This window comes from Anas acuta, chromosome 2, assembly GCF_963932015.1.
Source record: "Anas acuta chromosome 2, bAnaAcu1.1, whole genome shotgun sequence".
NCBI classification, from domain to species: domain Eukaryota; kingdom Metazoa; phylum Chordata; class Aves; order Anseriformes; family Anatidae; genus Anas; species Anas acuta.
In genome coordinates this window covers 2,029,337-2,052,045 of record NC_088980.1, presented here as the reverse complement: position 1 = coordinate 2,052,045, position 22,709 = coordinate 2,029,337, and the positions used below count along the sequence as shown (strand labels likewise).

The window sequence follows — 22,709 nt, the reverse complement described above, 5'->3', positions numbered from 1 at the left end:
AAGGATTTTCAAGCCTTTAGGGCAGGTTTTAGTTTCCTAGGCTACCCTGCCTCTTTTTAGGATCACTCCCATCTTATTTCCTCCACAGACATAGAACAGCCCAACAGGACCATGCACTTCAGGCCAAAGTGAGTAGTCAACTGCATGTCTTGTTGCTGACCTTAGTGAAATCTTGGCTCTTTGCACTTACCTTGGAAGGGAGGTTGACTCCTTTTTGAAAATTACATTTTGATGTGTTTGCAGATTGCTTAGTGCTTGCACTAAGGATGCTATTCCACCATGACACATTTATGAAATAACACGAAGGTTCACTACCCAAATAATTTTCCAAGCAGCAGTAAAATATCCCGGTATTGTACATGCCACCTCAATTTACTCCTTTTTCTCAGCCTTGCACCTCGTTAAATTTTGATTTGTGCCCAGAAGAAATCACAGGACATGAAATTGTTGTAGTTGCTCTTAAAGAATACTAAGTAGTCCTTTAGTATTGACTTTGTTTTCTATACAGATTAGTTTCAGGGATCTGGACTCTGGAGTTTATTTTCAATTTTTAGAGAATATTCAGGGTGATACCACAGCAATAGTACCAGGTAAGGTATGACCGCATGGCTCATTCCATACCTTCATTTCATTAGAAGGTCCATGTTAACTTCATTAGAAATTGTACCTTCAGTAAGAACATTTCCAGATCAAAGGAACTTTTGAGACTTTTATTTTTGTTATTATTTTTTTATCATTATTTATTTTCCTTTGCAGAAAAATTTTGTTGAGAATAATATAGTTTAAAAAAATAAAAAATAGGATAAAAAACATTTTATTTTATTTTATTTTTGCTAATATCATCTTACTTCTAGGTCATGTGATTGCATCAAAGCCTTAGAAAGATGTTTAGAAGTTGATGGCAGGAACATTCTTCAACATTGTAAGAGACCCACTTATAAATCCTCATTCTAACCTTTTTGTCCTCCCTGTAAATATTTTCAGTGGAAGAGACTGAAAAATGAGCTGGTGGTTTTCTTAGATTGAGGGAAACAGCTTAGCAAGATTTGAACTTAACTCGGAGGCTTTTCTTTCTGTGGACCACTTAAGGTATAGGAACAACTTCTAAGAGACCATAAAAGCAAGCTCATTGTCAATAAACTTAAACTCACTATGTCAGGGATGGCAACTACACTGCAAAATGTGTTTGGGTCTATAACTGAGGAAAAGCTTACACACTGTAAAATTATGAAACTTTCTGAGTAGTCCAGTTACCACAGCAACTGGGGAAGTCTCAGCATTTTATTCTGTTTTCTTTCCATTAAAATACTCACATAGTTTTTGTTTCATCCCACTTTACAAAAAAGAATTATTTTTTCAAATGTCATTTTTTTTTTTTTTTTATAATTTTTTTCAGGACTGGATGAGAAAACCATTTCCTGCCCAATTCTAAAAATACATATTGTGAAGCAAGCATCTTGCCTCCTCAAAATAAAATATAATAAAATAAAATATTTTACTCCAGCCAATAAAAACTCACCTAAAAATATTTCACTGACCTGCAGGGCTGAATCTCACTGGATGAGACAAATCAAAAACCCAGAAATCACAGCTATTGGAAACATTTGTTATAGCCTAGGTAGGCCTGATACACAGCTGCTAGGAGGAGAAAAATTACTGAAGTCCCCAAGGATAAAATATTGGAGTGGCATAAATCAGTTGTAATCATGGAAAGTAACGGGGAGGAAAAGGCTACAGTCACAGGGAGAAAACATTCAGATTAGCACCATACCTCCCAAGCACGAACAACGTTGTCATTTTAGCATGTGACAACAGATGTTTGGCTTTCATAAATTAAGAACATTCCAATGAAGAATAGAGGGACTTTCTTTAGCTGTGGTAGATGAATAAATTTCTAGAGTATCAGTGACTCCTTCCTTTTTCCATAAGACTTCTAGATGTCTTCTTATTATATGAAGCATTTGGGAAGAGAAAGGTGACCAGGAAGGTGGGTCAGTTTTCATCAAAAGACTAAACTGACAACAGCCGCTTTAATCTGGAAAAAAAAAAAAAAAAAAAAAAACATAACTGAAACAGGCTATAATAGAGATTTAAATATTCATAAATTGTACAGAGGAGATAGATAAGGAACATACAGCTTTCTTCCTCCTTTAAAAAATAAGGTGAGAAGATATTGCTTCAGTGAAATTCTCAGACAATATGGTTAAAAAAAAGTGTAACTTGGAATTAATTTCAGATAAATAATAATTTGGTAGCTGAGTGTGTTTGCATAGGATATTAAGAATAACAAATGAAATAAAGTCCTTAGAAAAAGATTTGAGAGATTAATGGAAGAAATAAGTTTTGGTGGCTGTTGGATAGGATGGTCATGGCCTGATTCTGTGGAAGTCTCCAAGCCATTTTTTTTTGAAACCCTGGGCTTTCCAAAATAGAAACAGCCACATTATGCAAGCTGTATACATACAGAGGCTGTCTACTCATCCACACCAGACCACGTGTAGAGAAGATAAGGATCTAGAAGGAAGTATTGGCTAAGAAAATGGGCATTTTCATACAACATAATTAGTTCTGGACTCTGAATGCTGAAGGTCTGTGTAGGAGGTTAAAGTGTTTACCCCAGTAACAAAAGGTGAAACTGCTACAGGCACAGATAAAGAAGGCTTTACTATTTGGTTACAAAATACGTTGAAAAGGTTGATTACTTAACTTTAAGAGGAAGAGATACGCCATTTGCAGAAGGTGTGGGATGGAATTCTGAACATTTTCAGGTAGCTTTCTCCTTTCATGGTTGCAACTGCAAAACCCATCTGTACACAGACAAAGAAAATACTACAAGGGACACTCTTCCTGTATTGCTTCTCCCTCTGCCAAAACCAAGAAATATCAGAAATCTACTGAGAAAGGTAACCTTGTCCCCATGAGATATTCTTGAGATGTTCTTGCTTGGCCTTGTGGATATATTGCACACATTCCTGCTCTTGTTCTCCGTGACATGAATTAAAAGTTATTTAGATGGATTTGCTGGGAAGACAGCTGCTCCAAAGTCAGTGTCAGGTGATGATATGACCCATCCAAATCCGTGAGCTTCTCCCATCTCCATAAAGAACCAAGTCAAGCTCCAGAGGACTATTTCTTCATATAAAACTCAACCCACAAAACCAGTTCTCAGGGTGTCTTTCCATTAACTTAAATCTGAACTGGGTCATGTCCAGAAGAGAGTTTATAGGCCGTCTTGCATTCCAAACAGGAAAGGATTGGTGTAAAATGCAATTAAAATGATGACATTTCAAGCTACCTTATTATTTTTTCCTTAGTTTTAATTTTATTATTTTCAACTGCTTTTATTAAATACTCAAATCCTTCCGGTAGGCTTAGTACCTTCCCCCTCCCTTCCAAACATACACATAAATTAAAGAATGCTTCCCCTGTACTGAATTCATTAAAAAACAGGAATACAAACTAGAGGTTTTGGGTTGCCTTTTTTTTTTTTTCTTTTCCCAAATGAAACATTCCTTATTTTATTATTTTCCCACATTTTTTAACTACTGTATAAAGGGTCCCCATCTGTAGACGCATTTGAAAAACACAGGTCACAAATTCTGGCTAGGAGTCCAGCTTGTAAAATGTTCCCTGACCTTTTAGACAGAGCAGTACAGTCTAGTTATTTATATAGATCATTTTTCTTCTTCCCCATTAAGGAAAAAAAAAAAAAATAGAAGGAGAAAAAATAGTTTTGGTGCAAAATGTGTTTTGCCAACTATGCTGCAACAAGTAGATCTGGCATTTCCTTCACAGAGGTCAGCTGGTGCTGTTCCTTCGAAATCAGCAGTATTCTTCTGATTCACACCATCTGTGGATCCATCCTAAAGTAACACACTGAAAAGCATGTGGAATTCATTTATGTGGGTATGGGTATTTTGTTTGGCTTCGTAACTTTCTTTTAAAAATGTACGTGTTGGACTATCTTCAGGGCTTTCCAGAAGTGCTCAAAATGGATCAGGGTGGAAGGGATGGAGGTGTTCTTTATGACCTTCCCCTGATCCTGACTGATCTGGGCACAAAGGCATTCTTGTGGTACAAGCTTGTGTTTTCCAAGAACCACTCAGCTTTTGCCACACACCTTGGAGAAGACAAGTAAGGGGAACTGCTTATAGTGGTTCACAGGTGGGAGATGGCAGTGCTTCTCCAGGTCTTCACCAGTATGTAGTGGGATGGATCAGGGTGAGGTGTGAAACTAAGCTTCAGGATGTCCTAGTGATGACAGCTTTTAGTGTCTTATTTCTCCCACAATGAGAAATTTGAGTGCCCTGTGCCAGCAATGATCGAGCTAATACAGATTTGACCTTCTTATGCTAGTGGAGAAGCTCAAGAGTTGCCAGTTGGCCACCAATACTCTGATTTATCCAAATTTTAGTGTCTCTGTCTAGGTACATCATAATTGCCATTATTCAACTGAGACAATTATCTCCGGGTATACAAAATGTATTCCTACAGCATATATCATTAGAAGATTAGGAAATTAATAAGTTTTAGGATGTGGTCATACCTACCCATGGCACCTTAAATGGTACCCAGGCTTTCACAGCATCCCTTAACACTCAGATGGGGAGTAAACCCCCAGTTTTATCCCTATTTTAAAGAGAGAGTCGAAGCTCAGCAGTGGAATTTATCTGGCCAAATGTAGGCATCATCCCAAAGGAGATGGCCAAAACAAGTTAGATGAACCATGGTTTAAAAATGTGATTTGTCTCCATCGACAGTGGAAGCAGCCAAGTGCAACTAGTGAAGCCGTAGACGTCTGCACTGCAGACGTATAAAGTTGGGTGAGATGAATCCCACCCAACATGAGTTGGCAGAGTCACATCATGTGTCTGAGGATAAACTGGGAAGAGGTATTCAGATCTCCCACATGTTAGCATTATTGCAAAAGCATTAGCCCATCTTCTCCACTGCACAAGCAGAAAGTAAATTATATATGAAGAACACATTTTTGGAAAGCACAGAAGGAAAAGCTTCACATATCAAGGGAATGAGCAATGTGAAGGTTTAATTTCAAGAACAGGTCAGCTTCAGCTGCCAAGTGGTCCTTGCTGAACTGAGCAGCCAGGTGGCCTCGCATAGCCTTGTGGTCAATTGTACATGGAGATCACCTGAGGACTAGAAGCACATCTGTGGTTACTGCCCACCTGTGCCATGGAAAAATCCTTGGCATTAGCTGGCAATGACTTCTGACTGACACTAACCTGAACTGGAACTGAAGGCTCTTTTTGCCTGTTCTTTCCCTTGAAGACCACCATGTAATTCTCCATTAGTTCCAGCATACTGAAAAACATAGGTTTTCTTCAAGACTTCTCGTATAAATTTACCAGAAGATGACAAAGGAAGCTAACAACTAGAAGAGTTAATGACAGACTTGATATGCAGTTGCCGGGCTTTGTATTTATTTATTTTTTTTTTCCAAGAAGGTTTCAATATCTTATTTACTCAATAGTAGATACACTATCAGAGGCCTTTGTTTCCTTTACAGGGAAATGGTTGCAAAAACTCTCTGGTCCTTAGGTGGATTTTCATGACAACAGTAAACAACAGAGAAATCTTGCTCGTCATTTAATTTTCTGTTTTGATTATAAGACACAATCTGCTCTGGTCATTTTTGTTTTGGAGAAGTATTATGGAAAATATGGTAAAAATAGATCTGAATAGTAGCCTTCAGGGGATGCAGTAGGTTTATCATTTTCATCAGTGGGAATTGCAGGGGATGAAGTATTTTGGTTTATTAAACTTACCTGGAACAACATCTTCCATTCTAAAAATGAGCACAAAACTCCAGTGTGAAAAATAAAGCAGCATTTCCGCCTGCTGGGCTGGGAGAAAGAAAAGGTAGCCTTGCAATTTTGGTTCTCAGATGAATGACTACGGTTCGTTTCTCAGATCTCTTCAGAGCTGTATGCACTGGAGAGAGAGCCTGGATTCTGAAAGATTTGTGGTGCATCATTGATCAAATTCACTGCCTAATGGGGTGTGAACACATGGTTCATTATCCTCCAAGCTGAGTACTTGACTAGCCATTGTGTTCAGCTGGGAAAGGGAGAGAAAAGGTGCAGATTTGCAAGACTGAGTGTTCATAGACACCTATGTAATTTACCTGGTAGCCATCAAGAAATGCATTAGGAAGATGACGATGACGTAGGGTCCCAGAGAATGCAGGTCAACGTTGAGACCTTAACCCCCATCTACTGCTATTTAACATTTTCTGGATGCCCTGAAAGGGTATCATACTTCCACCTACAGCTCACATGTCTCCTTATCTTTCTGAAGCTGCAGCTCTGGCTGTAAAGACACACCTGAGTTTTCTAGGTCTAGAAGGAGAATGAGGAAGGAGGAGTAGGATGATATCTAAGAGGCTCAGGCTCAGTCTCTGGAAAAGAAAATTCTGGTTCATAAACTCCTCTTTCTGGCCTGTTCCTGCTTTTTTGAAAAAAAAAAAAAAAGTTAAATAATAAAACAATCATCTAATGATCTGGAGAGCATGGACATGCATAAGAGTTAATCAGTCTGTGTTCTTTTTTATGGATTTTCTTCCACTTTTTTTTTTCTTTTCATGTTTCCAGGAAGATTGTTTGGAAGTGATGATGCCTAAATGCTGTTTGATCTACGATATTTTTCTTATCATCCAAAGACTGTAAAAATTATACATAATAAAGACTGGACCTCATAGTTCATTTTTTAACAACAACAACAACAAAAAACATTAAAAAATAATAATAAAAACAAAACAAAACATTAAAACCTCATACTACTGGTTCAGTGCTTGCATCTCTCCAATGTTTAACACTAAATAATGAAATAAGGAGGAAAGTATGGAACTGCAGACTTGAATCTAGCCATGGTTGCATCCCCTTCCTCCTTTCCCCTCCTTTTTTTAAAAAGTATGACGATCATTTTTGGGAATTGTAATTGAATCATCATTCTTTAGTTCCATTTTTCCATTCAAAAAATGATAATTCAAAAAATATATATATCCTACTTTATTTCTGTTAATAGGAGTCTAGCAGAGGTCTGTTCCAAACTTTCTTAATTTTAGTGCTTATATTATAAAAAAAAAAAAAAAAAAAAAAAAAGCAACATGTGGAATAGCATGGATACTTCTTTATTTACAGATTCTACTTCTGGACACAGAGCCACAAGAAGAAGAGCTAGAAATGATGTATCATAATTCTTCTGCTTTCCTCTACAGATATTTTAGTTTATGAAATAATAGCGATGACTTAAATGAAACCACAAGTAAACTCCTCAGCCAAGATCAGAGCCCAATGTGCTGGGCGCTTCACAAACAGTATGTTAGAGACAACCCTCACTCTAAAGAGCAAGATGATTTAGCTGGATGATACCCAATGGAAGAAGCAGAACTAAGGTCATATCTGCTTGCAGGAATGCAGACAGATTTGGGATCCCAAAATTTCTTGGCCTGAAGACAGTCCTGAAACAACTACAGTATCACCATTTATGGTAGAGATATCAAATTGTTACACCTCATCTGCATATATGGCAAAGGTGACAAGTCCCACACAGACACAGCCTTTTTCAGAGCAGAGATCACACCCAGTACCCAGCTTGGGCTTTACATCAATGAGTGTCCAGATTTCTTTACCAAAAAGGGGGTAAACTTCTAGCTCCCGAGCTTCTCCATTCTTATTTTGCAAAGCTACACATAGTTCATTTGAGAACCACGACTACAGGATAAAGGGAATGTTTACCCTTTGGCTTAAGGACTAACAAACAGCTCCCAGAGGAAGATACCTAAATGAAAAAGGCTACGTGGATGTCTGCATGTGAGTTAGGAGCACAAATTCACACTATCATCCGTGGAAAGCTGCAGTTAACAGAGTTTAGAGAGTGAATCGATAGACACGATGGTGTGGGTGAGATTCACTTTCCTAAACTTAGAAGTCTACTAACATTTGAAACACCTCAAGATATGTGAGATATCCATGTAGGGCTGCCAATTTTTATACATGAGCTAAGTGAGAGCCATACCTTCCTGCAGTGCCAGTTGGAAAGCAAACAAGATTCCATACAGAATCTCATATGGACACGAGATGTCTAGATATGGTCATCTGGATACTCCTGTAAGTTTCCTCTTTAGGAAGAACTGAATTGCTGTCTCCATTCCAATGACATGTGTTGACTAGCTGTGCATTTATTGCAGTGAAAGCTGGGATATCTAGAACATGCATTGACATCAAGCTTAAATTTTGATCCACGAGCTAAATTTTACCTCATTGTATCGTGGCTACTATTTAGATGTGTCATCATGGCATGTCGATGGCATTAGGAAATTAGCATCATGACACCTTCCTCTCTCACCAAACTCATGCGTTTCCTTTCTCTTTTATTTAAGCCAGGAGATACACAAGTTATGGAGTGGAGGGAGTGGGGTACAATAGTTAGGGAAAACAAGTGCAAAATAAATGAGACTGCGTGGAAACAAAATATGCCCACAGTGAACAGATAACCTGTGGATTTCACTACAACAATGTAGGTTAATATTAAATTGTTATTAAATTATTGTAGGTTGCTTCTCTATTATGAGGAAGAAGATGACTGAGTCAGTAGAAGACAGATACCTGGAGTTAATATAGTAAATTAAAAACAAACAGGCTTTGACAGTCAAGTAAATATCCATTCCTCAAAAAGTATAATCTTTCCTCTGTCAAAGCAGTGGAAATAGAAAAAGTGCTTTTCTCCAAAATAGGCTGCTCACTAAAATTGCAGGTTGCTGTTTATCTAAAGGATTTCTAGCATCATCCTCTACAGCAGTTGATATAGCCATTTTCAAAAAAGGAGAGGCTCTTTCTCTGCCCCTGAATTACTAAATTACCATTCCTAAACTACCAGTCTTGAAAACATACATAAAACTCATTATTAATAAACAAAACTCAAGTCTCAAACCACAGCTAATTGGCATGAAATACCCATGTTACTGGCTTGCTTGGATGCAGCTGAGATGATTCCCCCAGCACTATTTTCCCACCAAGCTAAGTGAAACATGTGCTTAACAAACCAAACCATCGCACAACCACTTTCCTCAAGCAATCATTTTTTTTCCCTTCTAAAGATGAGATGAAGTGTGTAATTACTCATCAACATCCCTGCCTCAAAGCAAACTCGGAGACTGTTGCACTAATGATAGCCTCAAATTAGTGGCTGAGAAGAAGGTAATTAGAATCACGCTGCTGAGCGAAATGAGGAACAGATTGTGTGTTCAGGAGAGCATTTTGTAGGTACAGCTACGAATTAAGACCTCTGTGATGTCTGAGGAAACAGTGAGTCATTCTGTTGACTCTCAGGGAAGGTTCAATTTCAATATTGTCACTACAAGTTTGTGTCGGTGTTAGAGCAGAGGCAGCTGCTCTGTGCCCTTGGTGGTGCATGTTCCTAGAGACCTCGTGCAGCACATGCCAGGGAGCAGAATGCAAAGGTGGAGGTGTGAAATGAAGTATTTCCCCTTTACTCCAGCCCTTCTCAGCATCCCTTCTTCCCAGCAAGTGTATGCAGTAGTGCACCTTGGTCACTCCTGTGGAGCAGTCATTCCCCTGAGTCCTGTCAACCAGAGTTTGCAGCACGGAACAGGATGTGGGACCAGGTGCTTATGGGCAAAACAGGCCAAAATTGTTTAATGCAGAAGGAATATCTTCCCTAGAAAAATATGCTAAGGTCAAGAAGCTCTTGGAAGCATCTGGAGAGCTCTGTTTCTAAAGTGGCCTGAGCATGAAGGCTGACATGCAGCCTAAGCTCCAGGGGATGTTCTGGCTGAGGGAAGAGCTTCATGCTCCACCAAACCTCTAGAAACCCTCCCTCTTTCTCCACTCAGCATCTCATGAAAACTACTCCCCTGCTGTGGTGCTGCAATGAGGCCTTCCAAACAGAAAAGACCACTGGGGCCTCTCCCACTTGTTTGTATGATGACAGCTTTATTCCCATTTTTGCACTCTAATTTCATTCTGGCGTGTTCCTATGGAAGCACAGATCAGCTCTTGCACTGCCTAATTTGCACACAAACCAAAAATTCTCATCTGAATGAGCCAGCAGCAGCACCAGCAACAAGGCTGTGCTTAGTTTTGATCCCAGAGAATGGCACTAAATGTGCAATGCAGGCTGGAGAAAAAACATGCCTCTTATGTTACTTCATGATTTAAGCAATTCAGTGGCTTCTAGGTACCTAACCCTGCTTCCACGAAGGGGCTCAGGTAACTCATGCTGTAACACGTGACACTATTATAGCTCATATCAAGGGCAGAATGTAGCAGCACAGGAAGCTAAAAATACACGATCTAAGGAAACATTAATGGTGTAAAATTTCTACTTACTAAATAAGTAAACTTGCATCTAATTCATTTCATTCTCTTAATGAATTTACAAGGTTGGTGTAAGCTTAACACCCAAGTGTCCATTTACAAATTGCCTTACTGAAACTTGTCTTGTTTCTGCCAGTTGGAATTGCAGACCTGTTTTGAAAGCAGCACTGCCTGCTCTGGGCTTTGATTTGCTAGGAATAAAAGAGAAATGAGGAGGATTCCTACTGCAATAGAATTGACCCTACATTGCTTCAGGTCAGTGTTGCTCTCTAGCTTCTGAAGCAAAGCATCTTGAGACTCTGACCTAAAAAACTGTTTCTTGTCCATGGCAGTACATACAAAGGCCTCTCAGTAGTTGTCTTAAATGCTAGGCCTTCAGCTTTTCTGAGTTGAGGAAAGTCAGAAGATAAGATGCTGGACTAGTCAGAAGTGCTTCTCAGGACTCCATCCTACAAGATCACAACAAGCCAAGTACAAAACCACCCCAATGGTATACAAATACTTCACAGTTATGGACAGTTTGTTCCACACCAGGCCACGATGAAATAAGATATCCTCACTGAAGTCGTTAACTTCAACAGCGGAAAAAATTATCTAAGTGTCCAAGAGCGCACAGGAAATCTGTAACTGGACTTAGGAACTAACGGCAGCCCTTCTAGTCATGTACAGTGGGATCTAACTCCAGGCTCCTTAGGAGATGACTTCTAAGTGAACTATCACATAGCTGTCCACATACTGGTCCTTCTAAACTCTTGAATTTGATTCAGAATTAAAGCACTGGCATTTTTCAATGCTCTCCAGTACTATTTTCTTCTGATTTGCAAGAAAAAAAAAAAATAATAATAAAAAAATATGCAGAAGGGACAATGGAGAGAGAAATAATTTCAAGTATTGGTTGCAGATTAGTCAGTACATCTAGTGTATTCACAGAAAGGATTTTTTTTTGCCTTTATTTAGGCAGCTCCCAAGCTTCTTTCTCAGAAGACTCAACATATCAGCAAAACGTTCATAATATTTTAAATGCTATGAAAAGACAGGCAGGCATATTTAAAATTACTAATAACAAAAATTCATAGAATTTGCCACAGAACAAAAATGCTCTATTATTAAGAGTAATAGATCAGATGTATTCTTCATGGAGGTCTTTTTATTCTTGACTGTCTTTGATCGGATGCTATTCTTGGCAGGTTTTCTGTTGGCTGCTACTGCTGAGTCCAAGTTGATAAGCATTTGCTTATCAGGAATATAGATATTTCTACTTGTACAGAGCCTGACATCTTGGCACAGCATGCCATGGTACAGGGGTATGTCTTTTGACACGGGTACGCAACCTTTCTCTTGCCAGGTTCTCAAACATTAGCAAGAAGTTGAACTGCATTTTTTTCCAGCACAAAATCAGTTATTTTGTTGACTGAATCCAGGCTCTCTCCTCAAGAGTTGGGAAGCAGCTGTAAGAGTTGGAGGTCAAAAAGGGTGTTTGCTCATTGCAGTAAGAGCATGCCATTAATAAGCTAATGCACTTAACATTTTTCAGATTTCTGTACTATTTTTCTTGTCATCTGATACATGTTGCTCATACTGTCCTGATTCCTAAAGTAATTTTTCCCCTTTAAACTCATGTCCGCATCTCTAAAGTCAAGTGGCAAACAGACGAAGACTCTTAGGCTGACAAACCAACTAGGTCATCGACCCTCTTCCAAGGGAATTAGCAGTCCAGTGTGAGCTGACCTTTTACTTCCCGTGCTCTCATCACACAGCTGGCTGGTTCAGCCATCTGAGGAAAACTGCCAGCCGTAGCCTTCCACTTGCTGCATTAGTTGCCAAACACTTGAGTCTGCCAGCAAGAAGTTCCTTTGCCAAGCTCCAGTTGTGATGAGCTCTCTGGCACCGGTCCAAGCTGAAAATAGGTGCAGTTGGAATCGCAGGCTTCTTTCTTTGTATTTGTCCAGTGAGGGAGGAAATCAGGAGAGTAGGAAACAGGGATGAGTTTTACGCAGACATTGTTATAAGTCACAGGAGAACCTCAAAAAGACTAGAGGGAGAGTTTGACTCAGACAGGAAACCCCAAGAATCCAGATGCTTATCCAGAAGCCTTTGATCTATCAGAATGGAAAGTCTAGGTCAGGCTTTCATGACCTTCTTTCTTAAAATGTTTGGTGCTTTTTTTGTCCTGTTGGAGAGTCATTCATCTCCAGTACTTCTGTTTCTCAACAGAGTTTATGACTGAATGGTCATTCGAATTGTGTGTCTTCTGAGGTTTCTTCTAATTTTGTAGCTAATTAATCTGTAATTTTTGCAAAGTTTGTTTGCAGTGTGTTTCCCAGGCTGAATGTATCAATAACAATAACAACAACTGAAAGAGAGAAAGAAAGAGAGAGAGCGAGAGAGAGGGAGAGAGGGAGAGAGGGAGAGAGGGAGAGAGGGAGAGAGGGAGAGAGGGAGAGAGGGAGAGAGGGAGAGAAAGGAAGGAAGGAAGGAAGGAAGGAAGGAAGGAAGGAAGGAAGGAAGGAAGGAAGGAAGGAAGGAAGGAAGGAAGGAAGGAAGGAAGGAAGGAAGGAAGGAAGGAAGGAAGGAAGGAAGGAAGGAAGGAAGGAATGGAGGGAGGGAGAAAAACAAAAAGGAAAAAAGGGACAGGAGGGTACGAGAGAAAGAAGAAGGGAGGGAGGGATTGTCTACATACTGCTACAGCTATTTAGAAGTTATGACAGATAAACACATATTGCAGGAAAAAAAAGGAAAAAAAATAATAAAAAAAAGAAGCTCTAATTCCTCTGATATCTCTATCTGAAATAGTCTTTCCATCACCATACAGACATCAGTGCTTATCCAGCCAATGAAGTCAGTGGGATTTAGGATGCAATCTATCTCACGTTGAAGTTCAGTAGTTCAGGTAAATTGAGCTGAAATTGCCTTTGCTATCAAGTAAGAAGGGGATAATGAATTCAGGAATAATTTCTACACTGCAAATATATAAATTTAGATAAAATAAGTTGTCCCTCTCTGCAGACATAAATTGAAGGGATTATTATGATCTTCTGTATCATACTGCACCACAAACTATGTACGAGATGTCTAGGAAATGAGAGACTGGGTACAATACCATATCATATGATCCAATTGTGTGTGTGGTCAAGATACCAATAGATTTTACTATAAATCCAGATTTTTTTCCTAATGTCCAGCCTGAACTTTCCTTGGCATGGCTCTGTGCTGTTCCTGTGCATCCTGTCGTTGCTGACAAGGGAGAAGAGAACCAGACTTCAGGAAGCCCTCAGGAAGTTGTAGAGAGCAATGAGGTTTCCTCTCAGACTTCTTTTCTCCAGACTAGACAATCCAAGTGTTCTCAGCCTCTCCTTATGGGATTTGCCTCCCAAGCCATCACTTGCTGTTTTTTGAGAATTAAAATGAATTATTCCTATAAGTAATCCTGTGAAGGTTTTACCTGGCGATATGTATTCTTTATCAGAATTAAACGTCGTTTTCTCTGTGTTTTATCTAAAGAAACAACAGGATAACAACACTTCAAACTAACACACTCCTCAAAAAAGCACTACATTTAAAAAAAATCTAAAATAGAAAGTAAAAAAGACCAGGCACCATCCAGATAGAAGCAGAGAAAGCTAAAAGACCTCAACAAAGGGTTTTGATTTAACTGCCAATAGCAGCAAAAACAAATGTCCATAAGATCATGCTTGTTTTTCTGGATATGTTTCCATGTATTAAGTCAAATTGTCATTAAGTGCCAATTGGCTGCCAAAGTTATTTCCAGAAGTTCAAGCTTCTCAGGGGCTCTACTGTAACATTTAAGTGCGAGGAGTTTGCCCACAGAGCCTCATCAAAGGAAGAAGGACTGGGCTGGATCTTAAACTGCTGCACTTAAAAGGTCCTTAAGAGGAAAATTATGCATGTGGAGGTGGTGGAATGTGTTGAAAAATTAGCCCAGTGAGAGTGGGCTGATGACATCCAGGATTGGGATTAACAATGAGGTCCTGTTGTAATTTGGAAATGCCATACTTCAAGTAGCAGTGAAACTAAGAATGGCTTTTTTACAGCGGCTCTTTCCTGTGCGGATCCGATGCCTATAAAAGTTAATGTTATTCTTCTTTACATCAAGGGAATTATTAGCAAGGTTTCTCTACTCTGTCTGGGGATCTTTTGCTGCAAAATCTCTCTGGAATCTGTATCTTCTGTATCTTTAAGACTGCATCTATCAAATTCAGTTGACAGAATCTATTGTTTTTAACTCATTGTTGAGGGGAAGGATGTGCAGGTAAGATGAAGAGATGGAAACATATAAACAGACACAATCAAACAGTGCAAGTGGATATATTTTCATAGGAAACTGGCAAAAATGTAAAAATACTGTTGACAGGTAGTGTTCATCCTGTGAAAAAACATATAAAATAGCTGAGAAATATACAAAGTACTCTGTACAGAGACACAGCAGCAAGCAGGGAAGAAAATATGTGTTACCTTCCTTAAAACAGAATTGCCTTTTGCACTGGATCAGACAGTGTCATCTGATGTGTTCTCCACCATCCCACCACAAGGAGCACTTGTCACTGACTTGGGACTTTTTTCAGGTCTTGGTTCCCTCCATATCTCCATGAAAAAATCAGATATTGAAGTGAGAAACCTGAGACAAGGTGCTGAAGAAATCTGGCATTTCCCTGTTTTTACCAGTAGTGGCCTGATTCCCCTCCAAAGCACATGGTTATGAATTTGAGGATTGGTGCTAGTCCCTGCTTTAGGGCAGTCAATCTGCCTTTTCTGCCTTCATTCTTGAAACCTCATTTTAGCCACAAAGCACCTTGCAAAAGCATGCTTAGACATCGTTACACTGTTAGCAGAGGGAGCAGCAGAGAGCAAAATGATGCTACCTGTGAAACCAACCTAGAAGCCTGCAGTGATCCTTGACCCTTCTGTGAAACTCTCTGCATTGAAAAATATGAGGATTTCACCCAGAGTGGGCTCAGGACTGGCCTATAAAGTATGTGTAAATTATGTCCAGGTTGCACTTTTCATTATTAGCTGGCTCTTAGCAGTGCAAAGGAAATAAGCATTTTGTATGGCCATATTTTTGTGCCACGTTGTAAGAAAACCTGACACTACAATGCAGGCTGCTGGCCATTGAACCTTAGTTTTCTCAGCTCTCTGATGAACTATTGCTTATTTACCCATGGGACTGTGAGATTAGGAGAACTAGCTCATTTCTTAAGGCTTTAATTGTGGGTACTGACTGATTCTGAAGAATCAGAACAACTAGACACAAGTTTGCACTGGAATTTAAACCTACTTAAAGCCGTAGAAGATTTAAGGGTTGTTTGTCTCCAGGAAGCCAGTGGGTGGAAGGAGTCATTTTTGGATGTAAAGGTTAAAGACTTACCTGCAAGACAAAAGACATTTTCTCCACTTGTCAGCATGCTGCTAACGATTGCACTGAGGCATTTGCAGGAGGATGGTGTTGTAGAGAAGACTGTAAACGAGAGGTGGAGAAAGGTTTTACAGTCAGAGCAAGACGTGCAGGCTCCTCAGGGTAGGATATTATAGAGATTTATCAAATGGAGATCTGACCTACGTGTACCAGCTTAGCCTGAGACACTCAGCAGTGAAATACAAGCCTCGGCCACTCTAAGGAATCACTTCACTGAATAACAACCATTGCAGGCTGTCATTTTTGTGCTCATAACCCACATTTTAAAAGCCTGATATGTTTGTGAATGCCAGCAGGAAGGCTGCTGGGTTGGTCTGCCAGTCCTGTCTAAGGGTGTAAAACCCCCTTCGCTGATGGGACAATCATAAGCAAAACAATTTCAAATGCTTCAGAAGTTTTTTTTTTTCCATAACCAATCTAAAACGGAAAAAAACTCACTAAGAGATTGGATCAGATTCCTCACTCAGCTAAGGAAAAACAAGATGACATCCAAACCTCTTAAGTCTTTTCACACATGGAAGGCCAGGCAGCCAAAATTCTCCTTCATCATTTCCACATTCGGCTGTCTACACACTGAGCATTACAGAACAGCACTTTTTACATAACAAATATTCCTTCTCCAGAGAGGAAAAAAAAAAAGAGAGAGAGAAAAGAAAAGAAAAGAAAAGAAAAGAAAAGAAAAGAAAAGAAAAGAAAAGAAAAGAAAAGAAAAGAAAAGAAAAGAAAAGAAAAGAAAAGAAAAGAAAAGAAAAAAGAAAAAAGAAAAAGAAGAAAGAAAAGAAAAAGTAAAGAGACAGAAGATCACATACATCTGCCTGTATTTTCAACATTTCCTGTTACTTTCTTTTTTAGCTTCTTGGAAAATATTTTTTTATGAATAAGGGAAGTGATATTGTCTTCTGTTGACCAATTACCTGACCTAACCCCATATTCACACCACTTATTCCACAATTTTCAGTTATTTCATTTATATTGGCTAGCACATTTCAGAGTTCTGGGTGTCCTGGTATTATCCCAAATAATTTCACATTTGCATTTTGGTCATTCAAAACCTGCTCATTCTTCTACATCTACACTGATATTTTTGCAGCATTCACCATTTTGAACCGTTAGTAAAACCCTGGAGAGGATAGGAAGAGGATTAGCCTGATGTCAAATGCATTCATTTGTTATTCATATAGTCAAATTATTTTCTAAGGAATTGCTAAAATGTTTCATTCTTTGACAGCCTGATCAGAACTGCCATAGTGTGTCATTAACTATAGGCAGTGGAGTGAGTGGAAAAGGCTTTCTGCACAAGCATCTTATTGCAAGGAGACTGGACCATGTCCAAATCAGCAAGAATCCAATGTGGGTTTATAAAACTTGACAGCCTTGAATCTCCACACAGTGAAAAATCCTCACCACCAATTTGGGGAAAGTTTGGATCAGTTGAACAGAATATTGAACAGTGAGATGAAACCTTACTTACAGGGTGGATCTCCTCAGCATATAGAGGAGATACAGCATTTAGACATGTTTATACATCTCGCTGTAAACATATGCAGGCGCATTTATCAGCAATGCAAAACCTGCAAAACTCAGCAACCAATTTCCAATTTAATGGCATTTTAAGGGTAAAAAAAAAATATTTGTAACACTGGCTAGGCTTAATATGATATTTAAATCTAAGAAGCTTCTGGAAAATTTGGCTCTGCTAGTAAAATGGGACTTCTTGTCCTTTTTTAAAAAAAAAGTAATAAATAAAATAAAATAAAATAAAATAAAATAAAATAAAATAAATAAAATAAAATAAAATAAAATAAAATAAAATAAAATAAAATAAAATAAAATAAAATAAAATAAAATAAAATAAAATAAAAAGTTTACATTCTATCACCTTTACATGCTCTTTCCATAAGTCTAAATCTCTGCTCCTTTCTAAACCCAAAGAGATTGGTAAGCTTTGAAAAGTTCAGGGGTCCAGCTTAGGTTGAAAATAGCACATTTAGAAAACTTTACAATATGTTTTGTTTCTAAGAAATCATCCAGATAAGCAGACAGCATGGATTTGGAAGAACAAGATGGTATTTGAAGCATAGAACAGCTAGCAGGTATCAGTCAGTTTCTGCTACTGCTTCCATATCACTTTGCACTATGTTCTTAATTATGCATTTTTTTTTAATTTATTTTGGTAGCTGCTATGAGTCTTGGCTATGTTCTGCTAAGCAAGTAAACCCAGAGAGTGCCTGGAATAGAAATAGAAATAAGTTAACTGTCATTTTTGGATTTGCTGTGCTACATCAAAATTAGCTCTCTGCAGAAATTTATCCATAGCAAATCAAAGTAACTTAATTGGAGTGCTAATGACTCTGAAATCACTGGCTTAAATAGCAGAGGAGCTTCTGGGTATATTTCAAGTGACAGACCAAACTACAGAAGTAACATCGTTAAATATGTGTTACAGAAAAGATCTTTGCCAGCATTTCTGAGAAAGATGGCAAAAAGTAGACTTCATACGCGGGGGTCAGGTTTTGATTAAGGAATGGTAGTGAAGATGTCTGGATACTGAAGATACTGGAGATGCACCAAGCTGCTGGGACATTCCATTGGGTGTGTAGACGTGACACCATTTGGGGCTGGAATACGAAGGACAGGTGAAAAAACCTGGGGCAGCAAGTGGCACTAGACACTGGTATTTAAGCAAATGAATCCTGACCTTGATGATATCCCATCCATTAAATCTACCACTCTGTTCACTTATGCTGAGGAGCAGGCCTATGTCTGTTACTGTATTATACTGAAAATTAGCTGTACTGGCTGATGGATTTCAGTGGAACACTATTTGTGTCAAGAGAAACCTCAGTGATAGCTGAACTGTTTCTAGACTTTAACTACAACTAATAAGCATTCACCAGCTTAATAGTTTAATTCATTAGATGGAAACAAGGATGAAAGGCACAAAAGAATTTGCAGCTTGGAAAAAAAATAAATATCCGTGACTTCCTTTTTTCTTTTTGTTGGAGCCATCACATTTCTGTCACTGGGTTTTCTGCATGAGCCTTGATGATGGGATGAATTTTGAAAATGTGAACACCCAAAGAGCACCAGCTCTAAGTGAGCACAGGGGCATAGGAGGGAAGGGAGCCTGAACCTGCAATTAAGAACAGTGCCCAATTTTGTGCAGGCTCTTTCTGGAAGTACCTGATTGACAGGTCAAAAGCCTTTCCTGTAGAACATATCCCTTTCTAACATGTCATATATCTACCTAATTATTTCTATCTCAGCTTTCAAGTGTCTGACTCCTGTTGCTCACAATCAACACAGGAAGGAAGGCATTGCTCTCAATGGGAGCAGAAGGGAAAAATCTTCTAAAATCTGTTGAAATGCTAGGTTTATGTCTATCACTCCTGTTTTTTTCAGCTTGTCCAGAGAAGTGTCTTTGTAAAGCAAAAGTAAAGGTAATCCCTGAGGCCCTGAAATAACTTGAAAAACCCAGTCTTTTTTTTTGAACACCAAGCTCTTAGAAATGATCCATCCGTGAAAATCTAAGAACAGCATTTCCTTTCTTACCCTTGGAGTGCATTCCAACAAAGCGTATTTTTGTAGTGAACATTCAATTTTTACAGTCTCACCAATTATGATGAGATTTAAAACCCTGTCTTCTGGACTCAAGTGTCTGAAAAAGAAACTCAGACTCAGTTTTCAATGCAGAGAACTGCACAGAACTAAATGAACATCTCAGCTTCTAACTCTGGCCTTATTAAGAAAACTAAATGTTTTCTTGGAGCTGAACTTAATTTTTATGTGTAATTGTTGCTGCTCGGCAATATAGCTTCCTTGAAACTCAAAATCTAGAAGCTGAAATAAATGTATAAATAGCAATATGTAGTCACCATAAAAACAAACAGAACCCTTACCCGCTCTTATTTTATTTTTTTTTTACACACAATTTTCTGATTTCCTAAAGTTGATGGATAACACTATTGTGAGAACTTAAGATAATGAGTCTCTGTTATAAAGTGGGACACTTATATACTACAGTGCTAATACTATTCAAAATAATAACTTTGAAAGCCACAAGCAATGGAAATGACTGCATGACATTTAAAAAATTCCAAGGTAAACAGATTTTTCACTTGGATCTGTTAACCTTCTCGGTTTGAACTACATAGAGCTGTGCTTCAACCTGACAAACACAGCAGTGAGACCAAGAAGAACTGGGCTCCAAAAGAGACAGGAAACTTAAAAATGCAGCTTTCATCTGGGACCTTTGTTCTGAACAAATGTAAGTGTTGCAAGGGCACAATGCTCTCAAAAAGAAATAAAAAATAATAATAATAATATTAAAAGGTCATAATATTTCACATCTAACATCCCATTCTTCTCCCTCCCCAAATCCAGGAAGTTGTGTGCACGCTGCAGTCTCCACACATCCAACATTTAATGAGACACATCTTTCTTTATTAGCCAGTTAATATTAATGAAGTACTTCAATTATCAAAAGTCTGATGTTCCCTTTACAGCCATGGTAGGAAACAAGCAAAAAGTATCTGGTCACACATGTTTTGCAGTACAGTTTCTTGACATGGAATGAGCCAATGTCTCAGGTATTCTCAGATGGGTAGGATACACCTCCCTCCTCCTATCTACCCCCATCACCCACCCACACTTTTGGCCACACATTCATGCCTCTCACCTCATGCCAGACTGGCCTTCAGCAGATTCCTCCGTTAGTCAGATAAACACACAGAGAAATGTCAGAAAATTAGGCAGCAGTGGAGGAGAAAGGTAATTAATGTGTCTTTTTAGTGATTAAATCAGCTCAGTGGAAAGTTGAATGAAGCAGTAAGGATGGAGACGATTCTCTAGCTGTCATGGCACTGATGTGGTAGGGGTACATAACTCAGTGGATGGTTTTACGATGTTGACTAGATGATGATGGTTTTATGGTGTTGACTGTTGACTAGATGATGACTTCTGATTTAGACAGTCCTAAAGGATCAGCCAACAGCAGTGAGCAAGTCCATAGCTGCAAGGTCCAAAGTCATGCTAGGAAGTCAACTCAGCAAGCCAGAGTCTGGATCAACAGTGTGCATGACCAGACACACACATGCCTACAATTTTGGCTGGGGTCACAGGTAATTTGGGATCTTGTGGATGAAGATGGAATCATAATGGAAGAAGATTATTTTCTCTGCTGTTTCCTGATTTGCAAAATTTTTGTGTTCCAGTCACATGAACATAGAATCATAGAATCATAGAATATCCTGAGTTGGAAGGGACCCTTAAGGATCATCAAGTCCAACTCTTGACACCGCACAGGTCTACCCAAAAGTTCAGACCATGTGACTAAGTGCACAGTCCAATCTCTTCTTAAATTCAGTCAGGCTCGGTGCAGTGACCACTTCCCTGGGGAGCCTGTTCCAGTGTGCAACCACTCTCTCTGTGAAGAACCCCCTCCTGATGTCAAGCCTAAACTTCCCCTGCCTCAGGACATGGTGATATGGTCATGAGTAAAATGCTTGGCACCAAAATAAAGGATTGGTTTCTCAGTGTTCTCATCTTTCCTTGCGGGCACTTTTAAAATTTTTCTTCTTATCACTTTACGGAAATGTACAATTTCTTCAGACTAATGCGATAGGGCTCTAGCATCTCCTATTAATACTTCAGAAGCATTTTCTAAGGAAAGAAAAGATTAGATCAAATGGCAATGACAGGAGAGTGAAGGAGAAAGAGGGATCTTGAATTCAAGCAGAAAAAGGAAATTATCATCCTCTGAAAAAAATGCCAAGCAACGAGTAAAAATCATGAATAAGCAAGGACAGAAAGGAACATTTCACATGTCATCAGGACAGCTGCCAGACTGTAGTGCTGTGTTGTGTGTGTGTTTTCACACCCTGAATACAAGAATGTGCTGAATAAACCCCGTTCTCTGGAAGCTGGTGCGATTTGCACCCCTTGGTTCTCAGGAAGGATCTGTCCTGGTATTGGCAGAGCAGGGGAGTGAACTAAGGTCCCTGGTATGTCAGCCCCACCTGTTGGACTGACCACCCACAAAAGCTGCCAAAGCCTTACCAGAAGGGTGACTAATCCATGCTGGAAACACCGGAGAACTTTCCAGGCTGTGCTGTTTTGTAGTTGCAGAATGACAGTTGGTATTGTGTATGTTTGCTGGTTGGGATGAAGCTTCTTGGAGAGCCTAAGAAATAGAGGCATGGATCGTCACATCAACTTAAAGTTGGCTCTGACTTTTTCCCACAGATTTAGAGTAGAGCAACTGCTTAACTCTTTTCTGTCAATCCTTCTGCAACACCAGATAGTGTCATTTGAGGCCACAGAAGAGCAAGGTGTGCAGGAAAATCCAAAAATCATTCCAAAAGAGTCTTCGTGTGAGGGTACCGGCAGGGAACATGCCATGCCACACTCAGAGCTCCTCTGCCATGGTGCGTGCAGGATCAGCCCTACCAGCTCCACACAAGAGGGCTTGTGGGCTTAGTGGTTGTTTAAACTATTTTTAAGCCACACAGGCAAAATAACATTTTTTAATCCTCATCTCACCAGGGTCTTAAGAAGGATCTATATTGCTTGATTTTTCAGGACATCTGTGGATCCTGGATTTCTTGCCTTCTGTCCCTGTTCTTTTCAGCTTGTTCTCCTGAGTACTGATTTGAAGTTGTCTATCTGAGGTACTGAGGCTTAAAAAAGAGCATACAGGTGCAACTGAAAGGCCTCTGCTAAACTATAGAGAGGAACCAGTGTCCACAAGCTTAAATTCAGGAAGGGGATTTGAAGACCAAAGGCCATGACACTGGAATGAGGGAAAGCAAAGAACTGATATTCTTCCTATTTTATGGCTTCAGCGAAATAATACTAATTTTCTGTCTTGATTTTATTTATTTATTTATTTATTAACCTATCTTCCTTTAATATCTTTA

At 39.1% G+C, this 22,709-nt stretch overlaps 1 long non-coding RNA gene across 2 annotated transcripts; it reads right to left on the bottom strand.

The window, feature by feature from the left end:
• Positions 1 to 790: 790 nt before the first annotated feature.
• Positions 791 to 22,349, bottom strand: LOC137852005 (uncharacterized). 2 transcript variants are annotated; one of them, XR_011093619.1, is made up of 4 exons: positions 21,850 to 22,349; positions 15,745 to 15,834; positions 5,787 to 6,418; positions 791 to 3,876 (listed from the first exon to the last, which is right to left on the bottom strand). It is a non-coding gene; the product is annotated as an uncharacterized lncRNA (long non-coding RNA). The 2 variants fall into 2 exon arrangements; XR_011093618.1 differs by having other exon boundaries at positions 791 to 6,418.
• Between the last annotated feature and the right edge of the window lie 360 nt (positions 22,350 to 22,709).